This window comes from Loxodonta africana, chromosome 9 (genome assembly GCF_030014295.1).
Source record: "Loxodonta africana isolate mLoxAfr1 chromosome 9, mLoxAfr1.hap2, whole genome shotgun sequence".
NCBI classification, from domain to species: Eukaryota; Metazoa; Chordata; class Mammalia; order Proboscidea; family Elephantidae; genus Loxodonta; species Loxodonta africana.
In genome coordinates, this window is record NC_087350.1 from 7,610,418 (window position 1) to 7,633,167 (window position 22,750).

Genomic DNA, 22,750 nt, shown 5'->3' on the forward strand with positions numbered 1-22,750 from the left:
GCATTAAGGTAACTAACCTCATCGGAAATAGGTTGTAGGTATTTCTTCCCAGCTGTCACTGGTCCTTTGAGGCTGCTTATTGTTTATTTTTACTGGCAGAAATTTTAAATTTCCATGTAGCCAAATTTCACAAATGTTTCCTCCTTAAGGAAACCCTGGTGGCAGAGTAGTTAAGTGCTATGGCTGCTAACCAAAGGGTTGGCAGTTCAAATCCGCCAGGTGCTCCTTGGAAACTCTATGGGGCAGTTCTACTCTGTCCTATAGGGTCGCTTTGAGTCAGAATCTACTTGATGGCAATGGGTTTGGTTTTTGCTTTTTTGGTTCCTCCTTAATATCACAGTTGAGAATCATCCTTAGAAAACCCTTCTCTACTCCGAGATCATTCAACCTTCTCCCATATTAACATTTTTATTCTTTTTTATGTTTTAAATATTTGCTCCAACAACCTGATGTATATCTGCATCTTGGAATGGTTGGTCTATTTAAAGCAAGTTAAACAAGCCTTTAAAAGAATGAGAGAACAAAAAATAGATGCACAGAGTGTCATTTGTAAAAACATCTGTGATCCTCAAAAAGACATAAACACTCATGATGTTTCGGCCCTGGGAAGTTTAGTGTTTTTTTTGTTTTTCCCAAAAAATCTAGGATACCCAGACATTTCTATTATCATATAGTTCCTGCAAACATTTACACAGACCTTGATAAAAAGGTAATATGGGTTTTACATTTTATGGCCCCCTCCAATTCATTCTATGATCAAGAACGGCATGAAATCCAAAGTGGTCCCAAATGGCCAACGTGAAAGTAAAGAGAAAGCAGCTAAAGGCTTAGAGAGTCCTTCTTCAAATGTCGGGGACTATTCCTTAGGCATTTTCTTTAAATTTCAGGGGACTCACAGGCAAGGAGGCAATGAGCTAATGCACTGATCTTAAAAGCGAGGATATGATGAGGTGGAGTGGAGCTGGATGGGAAAGTTGGTGAAGTAAGCACCAGGTTTTACAAAAAGTAAAATGCCATTGAGCTGATTTCTAATGAGGAATGTGACAGCTGAGTGAACTCTTCCTGGCTTTGCTCTGATGCAGAGGTCTCAATTAGCGTCATTTTCCGCCTTTGCTTAGAACCATCTGCAGATAAACTTCAAGCTCAAAAGTCACGGAGGTGTCCCAAAGCTCGAAACTCACGAAGGTGCTCCAATCAAGCAGAATGTAAAGATTAACAGAGGAAGGACACCTTCTCCTCCGAGGACTCCCTTGGCGGAGCTCCGATGAGTATCTGGACTTCTCTGGAGCCCAGTTTCAGAGGTTGAGGGAGTAAGGGTGCCTGTGCACACAGTGCGACTGTGCATGTGTGCACGTCTGTATGTTGTGCAAAGGCCTGAGACTTCCCGCATTCTCTTATTTCTCCTGAAAGGTAATCACTTTACAGGCGTTCATTAGCTTTAAAAAAACATTACACAAACTCAGTTCCTACAAAATGCTGCTCTCCTTAAATCTCCTTTTGTGATTTCTGAGACAAGAATTCATGTAATGGACAGGGTTCCCCGTTGCGCCAACACCCATTGATCACAGAGGCAGTCCAACGACTGGGCCAAGAAATGGACATCTTTCCATTATGTCCTTAGTTCCTGGTTCTCAAGAAGTCAGTGTTCATAAGCCAATCAATGATAAAGCATTACATTTCACCCGAACTTTAGTTTAATGGTGTCCAAATAAATATACGAATATGAAAAATACCCATCTCCGTAAAGGATAATACTAAAATATCTGTAAACTATGTTCTATCAAGCAGTAAACACGAGCCTGCTAGCTATTTACTGGTTTTACGAAGGAGTTGTTGCTGATTGCCTAATAGAAGATTTTAAATGTGAAAATGGGATGACCCCTAATCTTACATGGAGGCTCAGGTGCTGACCTCTGCGATCAGAGGTTGGGCTGAAGCAATCCTGGGGGCAGTACTTCTTGGGGCAGAAGTTGGCACGGAGCCACACACATCTCCCTTTGTATCTGCAACAGCAGGCGTGTGTGCTGCATGCAGGCTGAATCTACAAGTGTTCCACTCATTCAGTCCCACAGGATCACAGAAGGTATCTGATCCACTCTTCTTGCTTTACTGGTAAATAGGTTTAAGCCTGTACAACTGGCTAATGGCAGAGAAGAGTAGGAAACATGTCTTTACACAATTTAAGGTCATCTGTTCATCTATTTCTGACAGCGTTTAATCAGCAGTGCCTCCTAACATTTTCGTTTTTAAATTGTTTTGAGCAAAGGTTAATGATCTCTAGCCGTGCCGGCCAATATGGTAGCCACTAGCCACATGGACTATTTGGGGCCTTGATACGTGGGTAATCCAAATTGAGATGTTCTCTAAGTGTAAGGCTTAGTACGGAAAAAAAAAAAGATCTAAAATATCACATTAGTATGTTTGTATTGATTACATGTTGAATTTTTTTTTTTAATACATTGGGTTAAATAATCAAAATCATTTTACTTCTTTTTATTTTTCTAATGTGACTACTAGAACACTTTACGTTCTTCCCAGGGCTCACACATCTTATTTCTATTGGACAACAGTGATTTATAGGAAAACACTGAACTGCACGAAGGAGAGAGCTACAAGGAACCTTTCCTGAACTGGCCGGTGGCAAGAGCAGAGGAGGAGAGATGAGAGGGCATAAGCCAGTACTTGACAAAGTGCTTACCCAGCTCCAGAAAGACAGACTTGGAAGCCACGTGATAAAATCAAAACTAAAGGACTATTTGAAATCAACTAATTTTAAATGAATGTTTAAATGGGCATGTATGTGTTAGTATATTTAACAATTAAAAGAACGTCAGTAGTTGTGACATCATGACAGCCATCACTTTTGATTAAGAGCAGCTATTTTCCTGGAAAAATCAGAACCAAAAACAATTAATGTCCTAGAAATCAGTTCTGCCTTTAAAGAGACACATGTCCACTGTCAATTCTCAGGCCAGATGATGACTGATGGATAGACAGATGGGGATGGGCAGGGGGACGGGCAGGGGGACGGGCAGGGGGACGGGCAGGGGGACGGGCAGGGGGACGGGCAGGGGGACGGGCAGGGGGACGGGCAGGGGGACGGGCAGGGGGACGGGCAGGGGGACGGGCAGGGGGACGGGCAGGGGGATGAACGGGCAGGCAGGTAGATAGATAGACCCCACCCACACCATGAGTGAGAATGAGGGACACTGGTTATCTGAATTGAAAGTTACAGGTTACCACAGCTGGCCAGAGTCCTTTTCACGTCAGATAACCAAATGTTCCTCTTTGTAACAAAGAAACTCTTTTGTGTATAAATCTGATGCTTTTATCTTGGGGGAAATGATGGCTTTGCCTAAATCAATAGGTTAATTTCCAAACAGTGGGGTTAACATAGTAACTGCAGCCATAAAATTAGAAGATACATGAATGAATAGTACATTTTTATCATCACAGATAGACTCTTTTTTGGTGAAAGAACTCCAGATGTTTTTCAAAGGTTTTGGTTTTTCAGTATGATATGTAGGCATCGGTCAAGACAATAGTCACCTCTGAAATAAGACATTTCAGATAGAGTGAAAGTCATTTGTGCTTTATAGACTATGAAAAAAAAATGAATGAAAGAAAAGTCTCCTCTGTTCTTTTCATTGCAAAATGGCATTGCTGGGAATGCCAGCTTGCCCAGTACAGGTATAGATCACAAACGTCTTGACAAAGCAATTAAAAAGCTAAAACGTTAGGAGCCAAAGCTGAAAAGTGTCTTCCACAACTTGGAATTCAGTTTGTATGTTTTCTGAGTCTCTTCTTGGGAACAGCTCAACCAAAGCTGTGACAAGTAAAGATTCTGGAGGCTTCTACGTTAGCCAGGACCTACACATATAATTCCCACCTAGAACAGGGATATAACCGAGGAGTAGGCAGCTATCCATGCCACGGGGGTAGAAGCAATCACTTCTATTTCCCCTTGATTCCCTATGTTCCTGTCCCTATTCCCATATTAAATGCCATGTGTTAAAAGGGATTAAAATGTTTCCTTGCCATGGTATCTTCTCCTTCTGTAAGGTGAACTGTGCCTTCTGTACTCCCAGCTCAGGACCGCCTGGATTTCCAGACATAGTTAGAAGTATGCACATTTTGCAATTCCAAGCAACAGCCTCAAAATAATATTATTCCCAGATAAATTTGTTAAATTTATTCTAATTTTATCCTCCCCTTTTCTCTTCCTCCTACTCCACCTCTTCGAATCCAAATGCCACTGGAAAAGAAACGCATTTGGACCCATTTGGAACGTAAAATGCTCCAGCCTTTTATTGTTACCGAGAAAATCCTCCTTAAAAAGTATTAAAGTTTTTGTTGTTGTTGTTCAAAGCAGAAAAGCCTCCTATGCTACCCTAGCTTCTCACATGCAAGGGGGTTGTTCACAAGATAACAAGTGCACACATGAAAATAAATTCCTACCCAGAGGCAGCTGTCTCACTTCACAGTAGATGCTGAATTCCACCACAATGTTGCATTTCCTCATTCAACAGAGGTAGCAGATAATTCATGAAGCTTCCAGTGGAAAAGTCTACCAAACCCCCACAGGATGTCAACTGAAGTTTTAAGGGGGAAAACCGGCCCTTCTCAGGAGCAGACAGACAGGTTCCCACCTCGCGGGAAGCCAGCAGAGCTCTGCGGGCGGAAGCCCAAAGCTACCAGCAGTCATTTTCATTTGATGAAATCGCAAGCACACTACCAACAATGCCATGCCTCGTCCTTCCTACCTTCTGCATTTACAAGGAAACGGAAAGGCATGCATGTGGCTATCTCGAAACAGAGGCTTTAAAGGAGGAAGAAAAGGTCTACACAGGGCTCAGTCAAGCACACGAAGCAAAGCGGTCTAGGACAAAACCTGCTGAACAAAATAGCAGCTGCTAACGTGCTTTGCATTAATTTCACTTCGGACCACATCTTTTTTATGAGTTTCACAAATTCCTTAAGCCAACTTCCACATCCAGAGAACTGCCTGCACAATAAAATGTTCCAAACTAACTCCTCTTTGAAAGAAACCAGAAATCCCTAAGTAATACGGCAGATGCAGATTTTTGTCTTTTTAAGAAACTGTTTTAGGCAAAGGTAGCGTGATGCTGAGTCTCTCTGACAAAGATACAGAAATTCAGCTTTTTTTCGCCCTAGCCAACTCCAGTATTTACGTTGCTAACTCGCCCTCCCAGCGAGCGAGAATCCCTTTCCCCCTGCTCCCCAGCCATCATGGACAAGCTGTCAGTTCCCCAGTGCAGTGCGGACGCAGCGCGGCCACAGCGGAGGATGGAGAAATCGGTTACCTGCAGAACACAACTCCGCTCCGCGCGTCTTCAGAGGTCTCCCCGCGCAGGGCAGGACCGCGCAGGGTGCGCGGCTGCGGGCTCCTCCCGGAGGCCCGGCGGGGCGCCGTACGCTGGCCACCCGGCCGCCTGCCGTGACGCTGCGCTCCGCCGCCCGCTCGCCCGTGCGCCCGTGCGCCCGCGCCCCTCGCGCCGCGCCGCGCCCCGCCCCGCCCCGCGCGCCCCAGCCCGCAGTCCCGCGCACCTGGGCTGGCCGAGCCTGTGCCGGGCCTGGCGCGGTGGCCGCCGAATGTCCTCGTCCCCGGCGCGGCTGCCTGGCCCCCTCCAGTCTTCAAACTCGAACCTCAGAGCTGTGCCAACTCCATAGGCAGCTACCGCTGCTCCTGCTTAAATGGCGCCTGTTCGCCTCCAAAGGGCTTTTCGGTGCCACCTACTGCATGCTCCTGGAATATATTGTGAAGTCTAGTTTATCTGAGAATTTAATGAATCAAAATAATTCCATTGAAAAGATACCAGACTCTTGTGTCTTAAATGGTTCACAAGTATAATCACTACTAACCACATAAGCCTTTCTTTCTGTTTCCAGATACGAATTACAAACCTACTCATTTAGAAGGTGAGTGAGATGCCATTTGTGAATAATCAACCATACAGGGCATATTGATACATTTTAATTGAATAAAGTCATATCACAAAACTGTCATTGACAGTCTTCCTGGAAATGTCTTTTCACCGGGTAATTGCCCACGAGTGTTTCAGGGAAATAAAGACGTTTAACTGCTGACATTGGTGAATAATTTTGTCAATGAAGCATTTCTCAAAACCAGGTGAATCAGCAAGAAATAAGATGTATTACTAACAATTCTGTGCCTACATTTTAAAAACTGTAACCTTAATCCACATTAAATAAAAACTACAGGTTTGATACGAAGATTTCTTCTCTTGATTGACTCATTTTTTAGCACCAAATGTTTGAAAAGACTATTAATATTTTCTCAGTCTTCAAACTAGATTTAGCTTATAGAATCCTATTTACCTGTTCTAATACTCTTTTTTTTATTTTCTGCATATTCTCAAACAACTTTATCCTTCCCAGTTTATTTCCAAAGTAAATTTCTGCTTTTCTATTCATAGGAAAACATGTTTTTAAAATCTTAAGAGATATGCTTTTTGCAACATATAGCCAAGAAAACTTATTTTGCTCACTAGATAACATAATTCTGGCCTTGATGCTATGGCCCCTGTAATATGAAAACAATACCCCATTTTTGCCAAAGCCACTTAAAGGTTCCCACCAACAAGCCTAACCCTATTTTAATGATGCATAAAAGCGGGGTCCTTGCTCCCTCCTTTGTCTCCTCTTCATTAAGAATGAATGACTGGGCCAATAAAAAAGCCAGCACAGAGAAGGATCCAGATACACTGACAGGGCAGCTCTGGGCAATGCCTGTGGATTCTGGAATTGGAAAGGACCACCCAGGTTAATGAATGGGGAAGTTATTTTCCATGACCCAAGAAGGAGATTATCAGGTTAAGTGATAAAATGGTATTTGAGGACTGAACAGTGAAGAGTGAAAAGTTTAAAAGAAGTGAAAATAATGAAGGCAATAAGCCAGCTCTAATACAGAAGCAGGAATGATAATATGGAGTTGGTTGAAGGGAGCCAATCTGATTGGGTAAATCCTGCACTGCGGAAGAAGCTTGCATTTTGCCACCATGATCATAATTTGTTCTGAGAATGCAAAGCAGGGACCTCAGAAACCCCATTTGAACAAGGAGCAACAATATTGAAAATGATGTCCCTGGTCTCCTTATCCCTCTTCAAAGACCCTAACTTTTTATTAGCCGAAAGGGACAGATGGCTCCCAAGTCTGTCTTTTAACTTCTGCTTAGCTTACCAGTAAACTAGTTGTCATTGAGGTGACTCTAACTCATGGTGACCCCACTTGTGTAAAAGTAGAACTGCACTCAATTTTTTTTTCTGATTTTTTAGAAGTAGACCTCCAGGCCTTCAAGGCACCTCTGGGTGGACTTAAACCACCAACCTTTCAGTTAGTACCCAAATGCTTAGCCATTTGCACCACCCAGACTTCTTTCTAAGAAGCCTGCCCCATTTGCTTCTAGACTAGGATCTCCCTCCCCTGGTAGTACATTAGAATCACCAGAGCAGCTGTAAATATATTTTTCGAAACACTCCAATGCCAAGTCCAGTCCACCCGCACAACAACTGCACCACAGCCTCTGGGTAGTACCAAAGCACCAATTTGTTTTTATTGTGGTAAATATATACATAACAAAACGTTTGCCATTTCAACCTTCTTCACGTGTACACTTCAGTGACATTAATGGTATTCATCGTATCGGGCCACCATCACCATTATCCACTTCCAAATTATTCCATCGTCCTTAACATAAACGCAGCAACCCCTAAGCAATGAGTCTCTCTTTTTCCACTCTTGTGTAGCCACCCCATCAGACAAAACAGGCTTTAAGTCAAAATCTGTTATAAGAGACAAAGAAGGGCATTATATAATGATAAAAGGGTCAATTCATCAAAAGATATAACAATTACATGCACCTAACATCGGATCTCCAAAATAGCTGCAGACTTCAATACACCACTTTCGATAATGGACAGAACAGCTAGAAAGAAAATCAGTAAAGAAACAGAGGGCCATACATTCTTCCGAGAGCACGTGGATCATTCTCCAGGGTAGACTGCATGTTAGAGAACAACGACAACAACAAAACAACTACATTTTGTTCATTCCTGCTAATGGCGACCTCCGTGTGTAGAACTGTGCTCTATAGTGTTTTCATGGCTAATTTTTCACAAGTAGACCACCAAGCTTTTCTTCTGAGGAGACTCTGGGCCAACTGAAACCTCCAAGCTTTCAGTTAGCAGCCGAGCATGTTAACCCAAGTCTTAAAAAACTTAAAAATATTAAAATCACAGGAAGTATTTTCTCTGACCACAATGGTGTGGAATTAGAAATTATTAGCAGGAACAGATAAATGGATTAAACAAAATGTGGTACATACATACAATGAAATACTACTCAACCAGTAAAAGAAATGAAGTCTTGATACATGCTGCAATATGGATGGAGCTGGAAGGCATTATGCGAGTGAAATAAGTCAATCACAAAAGAACAAATAATATATGACCTCATTTATATAAAAAGACAGGAACAGCAAATGTATAGAGGCCAAAGTTTGTTAGTGCTTACCAGGGGTAGGAGCAGGGGGAGGGGAGTTATTGCTTCTGGAGCACTGGGTTTTAGTTTACCGTGATTGAAAAATGGCATTGATTAAGGGTAGGGTTTTACAGCCTTGTAATATAATTGTCATCAAAGTTATAGACCTGGAAAAAAATTGAATTGGCAAAAGTTGTATAATAGATATATTTACAACAACAAAAAAGAAAAGAGTAGCTGCTGAGACTGCTTAAGTATGAACAAATATCTCATGGAATTTGGTTTCTTGGTTTGGAGGTTTAGGGTCATGATTTCATGGGACATCCCAGTCAATTGGCCTAATAATGTGTTTAGTGCTTCTGTTCCACCTCCCAGTTCGTTGTGCAGTGCCTGGGGTATGAAAAGCTTGCAAGTGGCCATGCAAGAAACAACAATTTGTCTCTATTTGCCTGGAGCAAGAGGAAGAAGGATAATCAGGAAGAGGAGGAGGAAATGGAATGTGTAACTAATTGCCTCCATGAACAACTACCTCCTTTGCCATGAGAACAGAACTGGATGGTGCCTAGCTACCATTACTGAACAATTTGATGAAAGATTCTGTAGAAGGATCCTGATCAAAAGGGGGGACCTGTGGAACAGCATTCAAAATTCTTGTGAAACTCCTGAAACTATTGCCCTGAGGTCATCTTTAAACCTTAAACCTTAAGACAAAAATGTTCCCTGGAGTCTTCTTAAAAGCAAGCAATAGTTTAGCTTAACTAGCAAAGAATGCCTGCCTTGAACATTGTGCTCTTTCAAGATCTATCTATATGGGATCACATTGACAACAGCAACTCAAAAGTTTAGATAGAAAATTTGGTGAGCAGTGAGTTTATGTTAATGGGGGAGGAACAACTCAGAAAAGGAGAGTGAGAATGGTTGCAAACTCGAAGACTGTAATCAATGTCACTGAATTGTTTATGTAAAAATTTTTGAATTGGTGTATAATCTGCTATGTATATTCTCAACAACAACCAAAATAAAATAAATTATATAAAACATTTGATTCAAAAAATTAGGAATCATGAATTGTAAAACATATATCTATAATCATACCAAATATTGACTATATTTATTATATAAAGTATAATCTCTAGCATGTCCGAGTAGACTATTTTGCTGTCATCGATTTTTCCTTTCTTTGTATAAGTTAGCAATTAAGTTTTGTCCTTGCATGAAAATACTTCGTGACCATTGTCTTAGTTATCTAGTGCTGCTATAACAGAAGTCCCACAAGTGAATGGCTTTAACAGAGAGAAATTTATTCTCTCACAGTCTAGGAGGCTAGAAGTTCAAATTCAGAGAGAGCTCCAGGGAAGGCTCTCTCTCTGTGGACTCTAGGGGAAGGTCCTTATCATCAGTCTTCCCCTGGTCTGGGAGCATCTCAGCACAGGGACCCTGAGTCCTGGCTCTTCATTCTTTCTTGGTGGTATGAAGTTCCCCCTGCCTCTCTGCTTGCTTCTCTCTTTTATATTTCAAAAAGAGATTGACTCAAGATACAACCTAATCTTGTAGATTGAATCCTGCCTCATAGAGGTAGGATTTACAATACATAGGAAAACCACATCAAATGATAAAACTAAAACGGTGGACAATCACACAATACTGGGAATCACGGCCTAACCAAGTTGACACACATTTTGGGGGGACAAAATTCAATCCATAACAACCATCATCAAGGGCAAACCTCTCATGGCAAAAAGAAAATGTGTGTATATATCCCAGGTCATTGTCAAATTTTTGCCTCATCCGCAATGCCACAATAGTAATAAATAAACTTCAAGTAATATTTTATGGAAAGCATATAAAACTTACATAAGTTTTCTCTGCCAAAAGTTTTCTTCCTTTTAGGTTGCCTGCATAATATTTTATCTGCTCATTGCAATGTATGTTTAAATTCAGATTACCCCACACCTACTCTGTCATCATGTATTGTTGATAAAGGTATTCTTAGCTATCATGCACCTTTATCATTTTGCTGTTGTTTCCTTTTAGCACTCCAGTTATGCTACACTTTTCCATGGCCTTATTTTTCAATGTATATCAATTGATTGCATATTGTCTCTTATCAATAGCTCATTCTCTTCAATAAAATTTATAGCAACAGCAAAAAAGAAACAGCAGAAAGAAAACTGGACAATATACAAGCATCAGTATTTTTTAATGTCATTCCAAAGAGCAGCCAAGTTTGAGAATCATTTAGACCCTTGTTACTCTATTTTTTTTTTACTCAGAGTGGGTCCATTGACCAGCAGCATCCACATCGCCTAGAAATCCCATCCCAGAGCTTCAGTCTCAGAATCTGAATTTTAATAAGATCCGCAAGTGACTCCTTGGTAGGTTAGAGTTGGAGAAGCTGTAAATCGGTAGTTCTCAAGCTCTAACACACATCTGAATCACCTGGAGAAGCGGGCCTGAGGAGGAGCTTGTTAAAACACAGCTGCACACTCCCAGATTTACTGATTTAGTAAGTCTTGGGTATGGCCTCAAAATTTGCAATTCTAACAAGCTCCCTGGCATTGCTAACGTTGCTTGCAGCGTGGAGCCACTGTGCTAAACCATCCAGGTAATTCAGAGAATGATAACCAGCAGGAATGTTCAATGCTTAGGTTCAATTCATTTCTTAAAGCGAATTAAAATTGGCTCAGCCAATCCAAATTCACTCATTTTGAGGATGGCCCCCTCCTTCTGCATAGGCTTACATGTGAATTCCAGGACCTATTGTGTGATTGTAAAAAAAACACCTCTTCAGCTGGGTTCCCATTTTGTTTTCCTGTTTAGGACTCTGCAAGCTTACATTTTCCCTTTCTGTAATTAGAAAAAGAGGCTTTCTGGGTGGACAGAGTTCTGCACCCCACTCCTCCAACCACCACCACCACAGTGCATGACTTGAGGAACCCGGGACGCTTTGTGAAAAGAACGTTCCTAGGGCAGACATGGCCCATTCCACGGCCTCCACCTGACTGAGAGATGCACGGGCTGTTCCCAGTCCCCACTCTTCCTCTCTGCTGGTCCCTTCGTACAGTATACACACGGCATAACCATACACATCAACCCTGCTTCTCCCTCAGCCCATCGTGGCCAACTTGAGGGTTACTTTTCCACTTTTACATAGTGATAAACATCAAGGGAGAACCCGTTGCCATCGAGTCAATTACAACGCAGAGTGACCCTACAGAAAAGAGTAGAACGGCCTCATAAGGTTTCCAAGAGGCATTCGGTGCATTAAAACAGCCTGGCATTTTGATTAGCAGCTGAGTTTTTTTGTTTGTTTGTTTTTAATTTTTATTGTGCTTTAAATGAAAGCTTACAAGTTAACTCAGTCTCTCACACAAAAACTTACATACACCTTGGTGAAAAAAGTACATACTTCCAATTGCTCTCCCCCTAATGAAACAGCCCACTCTCTCCCTCCACCATCTCTATTTGTGTCCATTCCACCAGCTTCTAACTACCTCCACCCTCTCATCTCCCCTCCAGAGAGGAGATGCCAACACAGTCTTAAATGTTCACCTGATCCAAGAAACTCACTTCTCACCAGCATCCCTCTCCATCCCATTGTCCAGTCCAAGCCCTATCTGTAGAGTTGGCTTTGGGAATGGTTCCTGTTCTGGGCCAACAGAAGGTCTAGGGGCCATGACCACCGGGGCCCTTCTAGTCTCAGTCAGACCATTAAGTCTCGTCTTTTTATGAGAATTTGGGGTCTGCATCCTACTGCTGCCCTGCTCCCTCAGGTGTTCTCTCTTGTGTTCCCTGTCAGGGCAGTCATCGGTTGTAGCTGGGCACCATCTAGTTCTTCTGGTCTCAGGATGATGTAATCTCTGGTTTATGTGGCCCTTTCTGTCTCTTGTAATTACCTTGTGTCCTTGGTGTTCTTCCTTCTCCTTTGGTGCAGGTTGGTTAAGACCAATTGGTGCATCTTAGAAGGCCGCTTGCTAGCATTTAAGACCCCAGGTGCCACTCTCCAAAGTGGGATGCAGAATGTTTCCTTAATAGATTTTATTATGCCAATTGACATAGATGTCCCCTGAAGCCGTGGTCCTCAAACCCCACCCCTGCTACGCTGGCATTCGAAGCATTCAGTTTATTCAGGAAACGTCTTTGCTTTTGGTTTAGACCAGTTGTGCTGGCCTCGCCTGTACTGTGTGTTGTCTTTCCCATCACCTAAAGTAGTTATCTACCATCTAGTTAGCAAATACCCCTCTCCCACCCTCCCTCGTTCCTTCCTCTCATAACCATCAAAGAATATTATCTTCCCTGTTTAAACTATTTCTCCGGGTCTTATAATAGTGATCTTAATACAATATTTGTCCTTTTGCAACTGACTAACTTCATTTAGCATAATGCCTTCCAGATTCCTCCATGTTATGGAATGTTTCACAGATTCCTCACTGTTCTTTATCTATGAGTAGTATTCCATTGTGTGAATATACCATAATTTATTTATCCATTCATCTGTTGATGGGCACCTTGGTTGCTTCCACATTTTTCTATTGTAAATAGTGCTGCAGTGGACGTCAGTGTGCATATATCTGTTCGTGTAAAGGCTCTTATTTCTCTAGGATGAATTCCAAGGAGTGGAAGTTCTGGATCTTATGGGAATTCTATTTCTAGATTTTTAAGGAAGTTCCAAATCGATTTCCCAAAGTGTTTGTACGATTTTACATTCCCAGCAGCAGTGTATAAAGTCTCTCCATAACCTCTCCAACATTTATTATTTTGTGTTAATGCCGACCTTGTTGGAATGAGATGGAATCTCATTGTAGTTTTGATTTGCATGTCTCTATTGGCTAATGATCCTGCACATTTCCTCATGTATCTGTTAGCTACCTGGATGTGTTCTTTAGTGAAGTGTCTATTCATATCTTTTGCCCATTTTTTAATAGGGTTGTGTTTTTGTAGTTGAGTTTTTGCAGTATCATGTAGATTCTAGAGATCAGGCACTGATCGGAAATGTCATAACTAAAAACTTTTTCCCAGTCTGTAGGTAGTCTTTTTACTCTTTTGGTGAAGTCTTTGGATGAGCATAGGTGTTGATTTTTAGGAGGTCTCAATTATCTTGTTTTTTTTCTGCATTGTTAGTAATGTTTTGTATACTGTTTATGCCATGTATTAGGGCTCCTAATGTTCTCCCTATTTTTTCTTCCATAATCTTTATCGTTTTAGATTTCATATTTAGGTCTTTGATACATTTTGAGTTTGTTTTTGTGCATGGTGTGAGACACAGGTCTTGTTCCATTTTTTTACAGATAGATATCAAGTTATGCCAGCACCATGTGTTAAAAAGACTGTCTTCTCCCCATTTAACTGATTTGGGCCCTTTGTCAAATACCAACTGCTCATATGTGGATGGATTTATGTCTGGATTCTCAATTCTGTTCCGTTGGTCTAGGTATCTATTGATGAACCAGTACCAGGCTGTTTTTACTACTGTGGTGGTATAATAGGTTCTAAAATCAGGTAGAGTGAGTCCTCCCACTTTTCTTCTTCTTTTTCAGGAATGCTTTACTTATCCAGGGCCTCTTTCCCTTCCATATGAAGTTGGTGATCTGTTTCTCCATCTCATTAAAAAATGTCGATGGAATTTGGATCGGAATTACATTAAATCTATAGATAGCTTTTGGTAGAATAGACATTTCCACAATGTCAAGTCTTCCTATCCTTGAGCATGGTATGTTTTTCCACTTATGTAGATCTCTTTGAGTTTCTTGCAGAAGTGTTTTGTAGTTTTCTTTCTATAAGTCTTTTACATCTCTGGTAAGATTTATTCCTAAGTATTTTATCATCTTGTGGGCTACTGTAAATGGTATTGATTTGGTGATTTCCTCTTCGATCTTCTTTTTGTTGGTGTAGAGAATTCCAGCTGATTTTTGTATGTTTATCTTGTATTCTGATACTCTGCTGAACCCTTCTATCAGTTTCAGTAGTTTTCTTGAGGATTCCTTAGGGTTTTCTGTGTATAAGATCATGTCATCTCCAAATAGAGATAATTTTACTTCTTCCTTACCAATCTGGATGCACTTTATTTCTTTATCTAACCTAATTGCTCTGGCCAGGACCTCCAGCACAATCTTGAATAAGACTGGTGATCAAAGGCATCCTTGTCTGGTTCCTGATCTCGGTGGGAATGTTTTCAGGCTCTCTCCATTTAGGATGATGTTGGATATTGGCTTTGTATAAAAGTCCTTTATTATGTTGAGGAATTTTCCTTCTATTCCTATTTTGCTGAGAGTTTTGGTCATGAATGAGTGTTGAACTTTGTCAAATGACTTTTCTGCATCAATTGATAAAATCATGTGATTCTTGTCTTTTGTTTTGTTTACATGATGGAGTACTTTATTGTTTTTCTAATGTTGAACCATCCCTGCATACCTGGTGTGAATCCCACTTGGTCATGGGGAATTATTTTTTTGATAAGTTGTTAAATTCTATTGGCTACAATTTTGTTGAGGATTTTTGCATCTAAGTTCATGAGGGATATAAAAAAAAAAAAGAGGGATATAGGTCTGTAATATTCTTTTTTTGTGGTGTCTTTAGCTGGTTTCAGTATCAGGGATATGCTGGCTTCATAGAATGAGTTTGGGAGTATTCCGTCTTTTTCTACGCTCTGAAATACCTTTAGTAGTAGCAGTGTTAACTCTTCTCTGAAAGTTTGGTAGAACTCTGCAGTGAAGCCGTCCGGACCAGGGCTTTTTTTTGTTGGGAGTTTTTTGATTACCTTTTGAACCTCTTCTTTCGTTATGGGTCTGTTAAGTTGTTCTACCTCTGTTTGTGTTAGTTTATGTAGGTAGTGTGTTTCTAGGAAACCATCCATTTCTTCTTGGTTTTCAAATTTGTTAGAGTACAATTTTTCATAGTAATCTGATATGATTCTTTTAATTTCAGTTGGGTCTGTTGTAATAACGCCCATCTCATTTCTTATTCGGGTTATTTGCTTCCTCTCCTATTTTCCTTTTGTCATTTTGGCCAATGGTTTATCAGTTTTTTTGCTTTTCAAAGAACCAGCTTTTGGTATTCTTAATTGTTTCAATTGTTTTTCTGTTTTCTATTTCATTTAGTTCAGCTCTAATTTTTATTATTTGTTTCCTTCTGGTACCTGTGGGATTCTTTTGTTGCTCTCTTTTTATTTGTTCGAATTGTAGGGACAGTTCTTTGATTTTGGCCCTTTCTTCTTTTTGTATGTGTGCATTTATTGATATAAATTGACCTCTGAGCACTGCTTTCGCTGTGTCCCAAAGTTTCTGATAAGAAGTGTTTTCATTCTCATCTGAATTTCTTTATTCCATCCTTAATGTGTTCTATAAGCCAGTCTTTTCTGAGCAGGGTATTGTTCAGTTTTCAAGTGTTTCATTTCTTTTCCCTGCTTTTTCTGTTATTGATTTCTACTTTTATGGCCTTATGGTCAGAAAAGAAGCTTTGCAATATTTCAATGTTTTGGATTCTGCTAAGGTTCACTTTATGACCTAATATGTGGTCTATTCTAGAGAAAGTTCCATGTGCACTAGAAAAGAAAGTATACTTGGCTGTTATTGGGTGGAGTGTTCCGTGTATGTCTATGAGGTCGAGTTAGTTGATTGTGGCATTTAGATCTTCTGTGTCTTTATTGAGCTTCTTTCTGGATGTCCTGTCCTTCACCAAAAGTGGAGTGTTGAAATCTACTATTATTGTGGAGCCGTCTATCTCACTTTTCCATGCTGATAGAGTTAGATTTAAGTATCTTGCAGCCCTGTCATTGGGTGCATAAATATTTGATATGGTTATATATTCCTGATAAATTGTCTCTTTAATCATTATATAGTGTCCTTCCTTATCCTTTATGATGGACTTAACTTTAAAGTCTATTTTGTCAGAAATTAGTATTGCCACTCCTGCTCTTTTTTGATTGTTGTTTGCTTGATATAGATTTTTCCATCCTCTGAGTTTTAGTTTGTGTCTCTAAGTCTAAGGTGTGTCTCTTGTACCCAGTATGTAGACAGATCCTGTCTTTTAATCCATTCTACTACTCTCTGTCTCTTTATTGGTGCATTTAGTCCATTTACATTCTGTGTAATTATGGATAGGTATGAATTTAGTGCTATCATTTTGATGTCTTTTTTTGTGTGTTATTGACAGTTACTTTATTCCACTTAATTTCACGTGCTGAGTAGATTATCTTTATATACTATCCTTTCCTCATATTCATTGTTGTTGGTTTTGTTCCTGCTGAGTCTCTATTTTTTTCTTGTATTTTATTTTGATGTGTAGGATAGTTTGTCTCCTTTGTGGTTACCTTATTATTTACCCCTGTTTTTCTAAATTTAAACCTAAGTTTTATTTCTTTGTATCATCTTGTCTTCCTCTTCATATGGAAGATCTATGACTACATTTCTTAGTCCCTCTTTATTGTTTTAACATTGTCTTCTTTTTCATAATAACATCGCTGTTTCCCTGTTTTAAGCTTTTTCTCTATCTTGATTTATTTTTGCGATTTCCTTGTCTGGTTTCACTTCTGATTGCTCTGCCCAGTGTTCTAGCCTTGGATTGATACTTGATATTATTGATTTTCTAACCAAAGAACTCCCTGTAGTATTTCTTATAGTTTTGGTTTGGTTTTTACGAATTCCCTAAACTTCTGTTTATTTGGAAATGTCCTCATTTCACCTTCATATTTGAGGGACAGTTTTGCTCGATATAAGATTTTGGGCTGGCAATTTTTTTTCTTCAATGCTTTATGTTTTTTTATATATAGTCATTCCATTGCCTCCTTGCCTGCATGGTTTCTGCTGAGTAGTCTGAGCTTATTCTTATTGACTCTCCTTTGTAGGTGACTTTTCATTTATCCCCAGCTGCTCTTAAAATTCTCTCTTTGATTTAGGCAACTTTGATTATAATATGTCTTGGTGATTTTCTTTTAACATCCACCTTATGAGGAGATCGATGAGCATCTTGGATAGATATCTTCTCATCTTTCATTATATCAGGGAAGTTTTCTGCCAACAAATCTTCAATAATTCTCTCCCTGTATTTTCTGTTATCCCTCCCTGTTCTGGTACTCCAATCACTCGTGGGTTATTTCTCTTGGTAGAGTCCCACATGATTCTTAAGGTTTCTTCATTTTTTTTAATTCTTTTATCTGATTTTTCTTCAAAAGTATTGGTGCCAAGTCCTTTATCTTCAGAGTCACGAATTCTGCCTTCCACTTGCTCACTTCTGCTCCTCTGAAAATTTTATTGTTAATCTTCCGACTTTTTGATTGTTGTCTGTCTATGGATTTTTCCAGGTTATTAAATTGTTTTATTATGTTCCTGAATAATCTTTTTAATTTCTTCAACTGCTTTATTTGTGTGTTCCTTGGCTTGTTCTGTGTATTGCCTGATTTCCTTCCTGATGTCTTGAAGCGTTCTGTATATTAATCTTTCTTATTCTGCCTCTGGTAATTCCAGGAGTGCACTTTCGTCTAGAAGATCCCTGGATTCTTTATTTTGAGAGCTTGTTGAAGCAATTATAGTCTGTTTCTTTATGTGACTTGATATTGACTGTTGTCTCCAAGTCATCTATAAGTTAATGTATTAGTTTATTTTATGTTTGCTTATTGTGTCGTAGTTTCTTGCTTTGTTTTGTTTTGGTATGCCCAAATGGGCTGCTTGAGTGAGCTAGCTTGATTATTTTTGCCTTTCAAGCTCTGACGTCCTTTTCCCAGATGGCTAGAGCTGTTATCAAGTATATCTATCTAGGAGTCTGTTCGCTTTTCTTGTATGAGTTCAGCTCAGGTGTCCAGGTAGCTGATCATCAACTGTGTGGTACAGGCTCTGTCCTACAGTCTTAAAAGGACAGGGGTGATTGGTGTTGTACCAGTATCTGGTTGCAGCAGGGGTCCATGCTCTGAACACTGCAGGGGGCTGAGAATCATCCCCAAAGTGTCTCTGAGTAAAGCGTGTCCCTTTTCCCTTAAGGGTACACGTGGCTGGGTTCTGAAGACGGACCATGGGCACCCAATGTTTTTGGTTGAAAGGACTGGGAGGTACCAGTTATCCTTCAACTCCTTTCGTGGGTGGCTGGGTGATCGGGTGACCTGAGTGGAGCTACCAGTCTTCAGGTCCCTGATGTGGGTAGGTGAGGACCCTATTTAATAGGCAAAGCAATGTCAAACATCAAACAGCCACCTCTCTACTGCACAGCTGAAACAGCTGTAGTCTGCCAACAAGGGCCTATTCTCCTGAAATAGGTCCACACAGGTCCATGCCGAGGGGAAAGTTACTCAAAGTCCACAGACCCTTTATGCCTGGACAGGAGCTGCTTCTGTCCTGAGCTCCCCTCACTAGTGGAGCTGGCAAATTATCTTTCCCCCCAGTTTCAAATTTATTCCTTCTGCAAGCCAGGAAGTTGGCTCTAGGTGCTCAACACGGCCTATCTCAGGCCCAGGGAAATCAGTCACTGAAGCCAGCTTGGGAGTGGGGCGGGGGGAGGTAAAATATACGCAAGTACTTAGCTTTTGCTGAGAGCGCCGTTCTTCTCTGGTTCCGGAGGTGTGAGTAGGCTGTGTGGCTGGCTGCTTCTCCCTGAGGAAACTGCAGCCGAATGCTAGTACTAGCCCACAGCAGCCACTCCCAGGAATGGTGCCTGAGGGCTCCCAGAGATTCAGGTCGGGTAACTCCTCACTGCTGCTGAACTGTCTCTTCCTCCCCCACCCCTCAGTGCATTTTCTAAGCTTGCCTTCGATGTTCAGTGCACCTAGCTTGTCATAAATATAGTCATTTCACTTGTTTTTTTCAGGCCTTTGTTGTAAGAGGGCTCACTGGAAACATCTGTCTATTCCTCCATCTTGGCCCCACCCCCAGCAGCTGAGTTCTTAACCACTGCACCACCAGGGCTCCGTCAAGGGAGAAGCTGAGCCAAATTCTAACATCAAGGGGCATGAGCATACAGATAAAGTGGAAGAGACTTCCAAGTAGGCTGGTGAGCAATCAAGCATGGAATTAAAAGATGTGCCTTTGGACTACATTTTTATATGTCCCCTTGTCTAACATTCATCTTGTTCCCTCTAAGACAGTGGTTCTGGGGACCAGTGTTATCACCTAAGGTATGGTTAGAAATGTAAATTTTTGGCCCCACCCTGGACCTACACAATCACAAACTCTGAAAGTGGGGCCCAGCAATCTGTGTTTTAGCAAAACTCGAAGTGATTCTAATGCACTGTGTAGTTTGAAACCCATTGCACTAAGGTTGTTTTTTGTTTGTTTACTTAGTCACCTTTTTAGAAAATGCAGTGTCAACATGTCTCCTTGAAAAGGTACCATTTTAGTAGATAGTGCTCAGGCGAGCAGTGCACCCCACAAATTCTCCCAATATTGCAATGCTTAGATCATGTCCATTCAACTATCCCATCCAAAGTTCCACCATATAAGAGTGGGGTGTATGACTCTACTGCCCAAAAAACACCCATTTCCCGGCCTCATAATTAGCAGTTGGGATACCCACTTCCAGGTCTGGGAAATGCCTGTCTTCAGCTCACACCCCAGCCTCCATCCTCTCCCTGATAGGGTCACTGCAGCCTAATCCTCAAATGAGCAAGGCCCTTCTAACTAAGATCTCAGCCCTGAAACACAAAACTGCTTTTCACATCTCCTTGGAGGAAGGAAGCTCAGGCCAATGAAGTTTCTCTTTGATTTTTGTTCATGAGATTAGCACCCCAAAATTAGAGGCTCTGGAGTAGGTTGAGCCCTTCCGAGATGTCCCTCACTGAGACAAGAGAGCCACCCTTGGATTAGCCATTGTACGTAAGCTACCCTCCCTCCCTTACCCTTGTAGAGGGATGTAATCTTGGGTGAAGTGGCTCTCTCTGGCTGAGGGCCAGAGCACCTTCAGCAGCAACACTCCCAGTCTCTGGGGAAATGAGGACTTCAGTCCTGACACAGTGGCTATGGATAGTGCACAACAGCATCCACTACAGTAGCCAAGGGCGACTTGCAGGGAATGGGGTAAATTTGTCGTGAATGAAGAATGTCAAGTGCTTTTGCAGAGAATAAAGGTTCTGTGTTATTTTTGTTTGTTTTCATCCTAATTCTCTTTTTTTTTAATCATCCCTCCAAATTCTACTCAACTGTACCATGTGCTTTTCAGTTTAAGGAGGTTTTGCCTCTCCTCTTTCTCCCCTCCCTTGGTACGATGTTCACCTGAGTAAGGATGAGGCACCATCCTTGCGATCTGTTCTCAATCTTTTCAGCTTACACAGATGCTAAAGCTGGCATCTATTCCTGGTAATCTCAAAGAGTTTCTCATTGCCATCTTATATAAGGATGACCTAGTTCTCTTGGTCTACTCAACATATCAACGTATTACTGAATCATCAACAGATGAGCATATCCATGAAATACAATGCCATGTGCTTACGCTGCTCTGTACCTCCCTGGATGTAGCCCATGGCACCCCTGTTCTTCTCTTCTCCCAAAACCTTCCACCATATCTTCTGGAACACATGTACCTTATCATGAAATTCCTCTAAATCCTAAACTTCTTCACAGAAGTTCTCTACCTTCTGGCCCTAATTAAAATCATTCTGACTGCTCCCCTGGTGACTGCTTCTCTGTAGCCCTTTCAAGCTGAGACTGTTTTTCTCTCATTCCTCAGTATCTCCTTGATCCAGTGCATTGTCTCTTCTGGGTCATATTATCCCCTTCCTGCTTCAAAATTCCTGCCTTCCTCCCAACTCCTTGTCATCATCTATCATTCTTTGGGTCTGGCAGTCTTCCTCTCCACCTGGATCTGATCCCACCTGATAGATTCACCTCAGTCTCTGGCCTCTTATTTCCATCTCCTCCAGTGATGTTTTCTCCCACCATATCCCCACCAATGGGCACATCTTGCATCCTGTCATCATGACAAATTATAGGACAGCTGATTATCGGGTCAAGCATCCCACTTTCTAGCCACTCTCCCATGATAGCACCTCCTACTTTGCCGGGACAATCTCTTCCCCTGTGCTCAAAGTCGTGGTACCTCTAAGCATCTTTTAAAATTTTGCCCTGGCAGCTGTCTTCTCTTGGTCTCCCACACCGTCGCTTCTCTCTCTCTGTCAGATATTTTGCATCCTCATAAGACAAGGCAGAATAAGGTTTTCTGCCCCTTTCACCCTTTTGTCCTTTCTAAAGAATCAAAAGGATTAGAAGTATGGCTAGATCAATCTTGACTTCCTGACTCATCTCTCACATCTATGCTTTCGATCACTAGTCTATTCTCTAATTGGTTGAGCAGGAAAGCCCTGGGGTGCCATCACAGAGCTTTTACAATCAAGCCCTAACCTTTTATCTTGGCTCCCAAGGCTCTCATGACTCCGTAGCTCACTATATCTCATGTCCTCTACCCTCTGCTCACAGGTGCCAGCCAAACTGGCCCTATTCCAGTTTCATAAGCTCAACAAGCCCTTCCTCACATCAGGACCCATGCTGCTGCTCAGCTTCATGAGCTTGCTTGGCTGTGGCTGTCCCATTCCTTCTTTTGCCTCCAATCTACTCATTAAATGTGTTGTCCACAGAAAGGCCTTCCTTGACCACCCTGATCAAAGTTGCTTTACCTCCAGTCACCCAGACCCTGCTAATCTGCTTCCTCCATAGGCCGTATCACAATCAATCCCCACTTGTTTATTATTAGTTGTTTGTTTACCTATTTATTTTGCTTTCCCATTAGCCTCTAAGCTGTTTGAAGGCAGGCACCATGGCTGCCTCATTCATCTTTGTATCCCCAGAAGTCATGTTGAAATAAATGCCATTGCCCTCCCCACCTGAGTTCTAAGTAAATTATATATACAGGAGTAAGAAGAGAACTAAATGACACCATCATCACTATTAACACTGTATCTTTGGGTGAATGAGTGAGCTTTCTATACTTGATCCCCGAGCCCAGGAATTCCCTCCTCTGCCACAGGATACACTGAACCATCAAGCTGCCCCATCCCATCCCATGAAGTCTTGGCCCTGTAAGACTCACAGTGGGAGGAGAAGAGTAGAATACATCCTTTCTGCAGGATGCTGGCTCCCAGGGAAGAAGGGAAAGATGCTGACCTACATACACCCAGTCTTTACTACAAACACACCAGGGGAGCAAGTGGAGAGGCCAGGAGTGTTACCCCAATAGTTTCCACACATGGGAAGAGCGAAAAGAACCATGACCTATATGAGTACAGAAAACAGAAGCGTGGGGAAATCACTCTTTCCT

At 41.4% G+C, this 22,750-nt stretch overlaps 1 protein-coding gene across 3 annotated transcripts in view; it reads right to left on the reverse strand.

Annotated features, from left to right (window-relative positions):
- DIRAS2 (DIRAS family GTPase 2) overlaps positions 1-22,750 on the reverse strand; it is an 86,396-nt gene that overhangs the window by 51,397 nt on the left and 12,249 nt on the right. The window contains exon 1 of one of the 3 annotated variants that reach the window (XM_064291025.1): positions 5,569-5,750. The exons of 1 other annotated variant lie outside the window; for it this stretch is intronic. The gene's annotated coding sequence lies outside the window, so the exon portion shown is untranslated. Of the gene's footprint in view, positions 1-5,324; positions 5,434-5,568; positions 5,751-22,750 lie in introns of those variants that run through there. One more of the 3 variants, XM_064291024.1, reaches the window with a different exon arrangement.